General features: G+C 28.7%; 1 pseudogene; it reads right to left on the bottom strand.

Annotated features, from left to right (window-relative positions):
- Positions 1-1,445: 1,445 nt before the first annotated feature.
- LOC118605385 lies at positions 1,446-1,565 on the bottom strand (annotated as a pseudogene).
- Positions 1,566-6,302: the final 4,737 nt, after the last annotated feature.

The raw sequence follows: 6,302 nt of genomic DNA, 5'->3' as shown, positions 1-6,302 counted from the left end.
CAGTCTGAAACCATGGAGAGCACTGGACTCCAGAAATACTATGTTTTTTCCTATAAACTTTTTCCTATACCCTTTACAGCTTCTCTTTAGCATATATGAATCTCCAGCATCACTACACTTGTGCATTAGAGCCATTAGTAAGTAAATTAAGGGCTAGTTGAAAACAAGCACTGCAATATCACAGCAGTGGATCCAAAAACAGACAAGGCTGCTAAGTGACTAAGGGATGGGTAGTGTACACAGTGTAAATATGCTGGACAAAGGGATGATTCATGTCCCGAATGGTGTGAGATTTTATCATGATACTCAGAACAGTGTGCAATTTAAAACCGATAAGCTGTTTATTTCTGGAATTTTCCATTTAAAATTTCTGGACCACCATTGACCCCTGGTAACAAGAACCACAAAAAAGCAAGACTAAGGATAAGGAGCGACTATTGTATGTGTAGGGCAATATGTCAGAGTTTTAATTTGCATTCTCTTGAAGATTAATGAAATTTAATGCTTTTTCCTTTATTTATTGACCATTGAGTATTCTGTTTTGAAAAAACTTCTTTTGAGTTCTTTGCACATTTTTCTAGTATTTTCCTTAGTTGGGCTTAAGTATGTATTCTGGATATGAATGCTTAGTAAAAAATGTGACTTGCAAATGTTTTATTCCACTCTATGTATGGAATGCTTAATATTTTAATGCTCCTTTTGGATTAATGTAGTTCTTAAATTGATCTAGTCCAATATACTATATACTATATATATAGTAATATATATATATATTATATATATATATATATAGTGCTTTTTGCGTACTTGTAGTCTTTGCTTACTTGAAAGTCGAGGAGCTGCTCTATATTTTCTCCCAAAATATATTTCAATATCTTGAAATTGATATATGTGTGTAGAATGAGGTAAAAGATACCCTTTACTTCTTCTTACACTTGGTTCAATACTTTTTATTAAAAAAAAAAAATCCATTCCCCAACTACACTACACTATCAACTTTATAATAAACCAATTGATAATATATGTGTGTGGGTGGGAGAAATGGGTACAAGAGAGGGTATTTCTGAATTTACTTATCATTGCACCAAAACACAGTCTTTATTACTGCATCTTAAAAATATTTCCTGATTTATGGTATTGTAATCTCAACTATTTATTTATTTTTTCCATTATTGCTTTGGTTGTTCTTGAACTTTGTATTTCATACTCATTGTACAATAAATAAGCTTATCAATTTATGCATAACAACCTTTCGTAATTACCAGTATCACTACAACATATACATTATTTTTTGTTGAACTGACATCTTAACAATATTGATTCCTTTGATCCATGACTATTATAATTCATTTATTTTTTAAATTTATTTATTTATTTATTATTTTTTTAAGCAAGGAGGTCAAGGACCTTTTGAGCTTACAATCCCTTTTTTTTATTATTTTTTATGCCTACAGCACCTGGTCTTCCCAGGTGGTCTTCCTATTCAAGTATTAACCAGGCCCAACCCTGCTTAGCTTCCGAGGTTTGGCGGGATTGGGCTTGTTCAGGGTAGCATGGCCATAGACAATTTATTTTTAATTTATACTTATTTTCTTAATAAAGTTGTAGTTTTTAGAATAGACTTCATAGAGATACATTTCCCACTTATTCCTAGACAATAGATTTCTTATACAATTATAAACTTTATCATTTGGGAAAAAATTGGATTAGTAAAATTCATTTTTATACTTATTCTTTACCCAGTGATATGATAAATTAATTTATCAATTCTAGTAGAACATCTGTTGATTTTTCTGGATCTCTATATAAAAAGTTATTCTATCTGTGACAACTTTAACCTATCCTTCACTATATGCTTATCTTTTATTTATCTCTAATTCCTGTTGCACTTTTAAAAAGTCTTTTAATTCAATGTTAAATATAATTGATGATAAAAAAGACTGTCTTATTTCAAATTTAAAAAATTATTTGATATTTTATCATTAAAATACTATTGCTAATGGTTTTTGACTGTGTAAAACGTATGTATTTATCAGATTAAGAATGTACAATTCATAATTTGAGGGGAATTATCACAAACGTGTGGAAATTTTTATCAAATCACTTCCTTGAGAACATTGTATGTTTTCCTTTATTAACATGGTAAACTATGTGGTTTGATTATTAGACTGCTAAATTAATTTTTAATATATGTAAAAAGGCTCACCTAGTATTAATGTATTACCTTTTCTATATATCACTGAACTAAATTTGATAATATTTTGTTTAATATTTTTGAATAAATATTCATAATAAAGATTTGTCTGTGACTTCTCATTATAGATTTTCCCTTCCTTGATAAGTTTATCATCAAAATTATGCTAGCCTCAAAATTTGTTGGGAAGCAGTTGACCTTTTTTCTATTATCTAAAAGATCTCATAAAAAAATTACTATTATCTCTTCCTTACATATTTGGACAAATTCACCAATAAAGACTTGAAGTTTCTCTGTGAGAAAACTTTTAATAGGCATATTAATATTGAATTTCTTAAAAGTATTCAATTTTTTTTTTATTTTTAATTCTGTCAGTTTTAATTGTATTTACCTATCTGATATTTGGTCTTTGTCATATATTTTTACTTTTACATATATTTAAACACTATAAGGCAATATGATTATTGTTTTTCCATTAATATTTATGTATATTTATTTTAACATTAACCCTCCTGATCTTTTCCACATTTTCATATTTCCATTTTGGTTCATTTTCCAAATATATCTATATTAATGATCTTCGGAATATGTCTCACACAATTTTATACTCTATTCTGGGTGGATTTTTTTTTCTCATTCATGTTATCCTTCTCTGCTTTAGTATATTTCTATTAACCTTACTTCCAACTAACATACTTCATTTTGTGCTGTGTTCAATTTATTGTTTAATTCACTTGATGAATTTTTAATTTCAGATATTTACTTTTAATTCTAGATTCCTATTAGTGTCTAGATATTTTTTATAACATTCTAAATATTTTTAACATCTCAACAATTTAAACATTCTAATTTCTTTGTTGAAATACTTCATTTTAAAATTTATCTTCTCCAGCACAGCTTTGAACCTAACCTTCTGCATAGCCTCAGAATTTAGCAAAGTATTGTCAAAAAAAACAAACAAATAATTTAAAAAAAAAAACAACGATTTGTGTACTTGAGACTCTTAACTCTTATTTTTGTCACTCTATGTTTACAAAACCTCTGAGAGCTTTGAAGATTTTACTTTCCCCAGAAGTAAATTATCTGTTGGCTGAGCCTCTGTGCTCAAAGCATGAGAAAAAAATGGCTAGTCCTCCTAGGAAGCAGAAGTCTGCCTGTCATTATTTCATTTGTTATTGGATTTTTCATCTCTGAAATTTTAGTACACCTTCCACAACTTGCTGATGGCCTTAAATATATGATTTAATAATTTTTCCACTTCTTCTAGTGGTCATTAAGAACACTGATCTACTGTTCCCTACATCTTATCTGAAAGAAGTTGCAATCATTTTGATGAAAGAAATTTTGACATTAGAAAACTATTGTTATTCAGATTTGGGTATTATAAAATCATTTTCTTGTAAATAAAGTGTTACTTTAAAGGAAACAAATGATGATAGTACTTGTTACCACTGGTAAAACTTGAGTTGAAGAATACTGAAAAACTACTATAATGAACTTAAGAGCTCCTGGAATATTAAAAACTGTACTGACAAAATTGGAAGTAATGTTAACTAATGTTATTATTTTATTTTTTATCATGAATTGTATGAACTTTTGAAAGACCTGTATAACTTCCAGAATTAATATTTCCCAAAGGACAAAAGTATGATGCTATAAAATCACATGAATAAAAGATCAATTCAAAGTACAAAAAAGACCAATGGATTATGTAATAAAATAGATTATATAATTGCCACTGATACAGTTTCAGATTCCATATTTAATCGACTTTTAAGAAATACCATATCAAATTTTGTAGTATCTAGAATGATATCACAAGTATCTGAAAACTCTAATAAATGTGTCTTCATTTTCTAAGTGCATATCTGAGAGAGGCTGTGTTTTCTTCATACATAAAACAACTCAACATACTAAACACAGAAACAGATTTCAGAATCCTGCTGTTTTCTAATAAACCAGATGTTGAAGAGATTTGAAACACTATAAAGTATTGTCACTTTTCTCATTAATTTTTGTTTTGAAAAATATAGATTTTTCATAAAAATGTTATTTCTATTTACATTGATAATTTGTTATTGACATTTAAAATAAGTGAATAAGTATTTATTTTATTTTTTGTTTTATATTATAATATGATAAATCTTGATATGAGTCATATAAACAAAGATCTTTGGTGTCTACATTATTATTAAGTTTATAAATGTGTCCTGAGGTCCAAATCTTGACAACCACCAGTATAAACAAGTAAATGATAGTGAAAAGTAACCACATTATTCTGGAAACTCAGTTCACTGAAAAGATGAAAAGTAAAAGGTACAGTATCCAAATTCCTCAATTTAAATCTTTTGCTCTGCAACTAACCTTAGACAATTAGTTTAGTGACAATAATAATACCTACTCTCTTGTTGCTATAGAGCATGTCAAGAATACATTAAGTGCTTTAAAAAATAAAATAAAATAGCTGTTATAATTATGCATTGTGTTTGAAACTATTCATCTGTTACAAGGTATGGTCTCTACTCACCCTGATTTATATGACCTGAGTTCGGGAGAGGGGGGTTAAGTAAAAACTTTAATGTTTTGTTAGAAAAGAGGAAGAGGAGAACAGATGCTGAATTGTCAAATAAAAGTGAAAACAACAGATTTAAGTTAGTTATAAGACTTCTGAAAAACACTGAACATATTTCTTCCATTGACCTGTTTTTAGTCATTTAAAACTCTACAACTTTCTCCTCCAAATGATATCTAAACTTTATCCTTTAGCTTGGGTATAAAAGAAGAGCTTCTTTTCTTAACAGACAAAAGCAATGCCATGTTAAAAATTATCTCTAAAGTCACAACATACCAGGGTAATTTATATGAAATGGGTAATTCTTTTTAGTTATGAATTAACAAAATTCTGAAGACAATTCATTTAAATGGGAGACTCATGTGGTTCTCTAACTGCCAGCTTCAGATATTGCTATTAATTTATAATTGCATGTCAATTATTAAGAAAATAAAACCAAATAATGGAAATCAACCAAGTGGATTTGTATGCTTCCTAATTTATTGGTAGCTTAGACCAAGCTAGCAAATGTAACAAACAAGCCTCAAAATGAATAATGAATAAGAAATGATAAAAGTTTATCACTCATTCAAATAAATCCAAAATTGGTGTTCCTGATCAGTGGTTGTTTTTCTCCAAGCAGTAATCTGAGCACCCAACTCCCTTCATCTTGTACTTTAGCCATTTCAAGATGTGCTTTCCGAGTTTACCATGCTGATCTACATCAAGACAAAAAAAAAGAAAGGAGTATAAAATCACACATAGGGGAATTTTATGAAGTGGCATACATGATTTCTGCCTACATTGCATTATCTAGAATTCTAACTTGTGCCTACAAAGTACTAAAATGAGGCTGGGTAATTAATCTAGTTGCGAGTCAAAGATAAGTTGAACAGATTTATTAACACAATAACTCTTGTTAACTAGCTAGGTGAAAGAAAAAAAGACAACTCCACAATCATGAACCTTGCAAGATTTTTAAACATTTTTTCTTTGATCAAAAAATTTGGTATATATTTCAGGAAAAGTTTATATCCCTGGCACAAAAAAATATCGTTAGAGGCATAAAATTCTAAAGTCTGTGTAGCAGTATTTCTATTTTGGATTACTTAATATCTGTCTCAGGCTAAAAGCTTACTCTTATAAACTCATGAGCATAAAAGGCTGTAGGAAGCCCTCCCACCTCATCCATTCCACCCCCCAAAAAACATGTGATTTAGTAAAATGGCCTCATTCAAATACTCAAAAATGAAATTTTAACTCATTTATTTATCAAGTGATCTTTTGGATATAAGTAACTGTTCTTCTAAGTGAATAGTTTATAAAATTGCTATAATTCATAGTTTAATGATATATACAGATAGATCGAAAATAATAAAGTGAAATGGATTTCAAAAGTAATAATATACTAACATAATTTTTAAATGTGCTCTAGTGTATTGTTAGTCATTTAAAATCATGGATTATAAGCAAATGTTATCTGAAAATTTGCTTCCAACATATTTTTGAAAGCTAATTACAAAAGAAGGCAAATAATTATTTTTAGCACAGAAATAT

The sequence above is a fragment of the Rousettus aegyptiacus genome, unplaced genomic scaffold (assembly GCF_014176215.1).
Source record: "Rousettus aegyptiacus isolate mRouAeg1 unplaced genomic scaffold, mRouAeg1.p scaffold_m13_p_1, whole genome shotgun sequence".
Taxonomy (NCBI): domain Eukaryota; kingdom Metazoa; phylum Chordata; class Mammalia; order Chiroptera; family Pteropodidae; genus Rousettus; species Rousettus aegyptiacus.
This window is presented reverse-complemented; position numbering and strand designations above follow the sequence as displayed.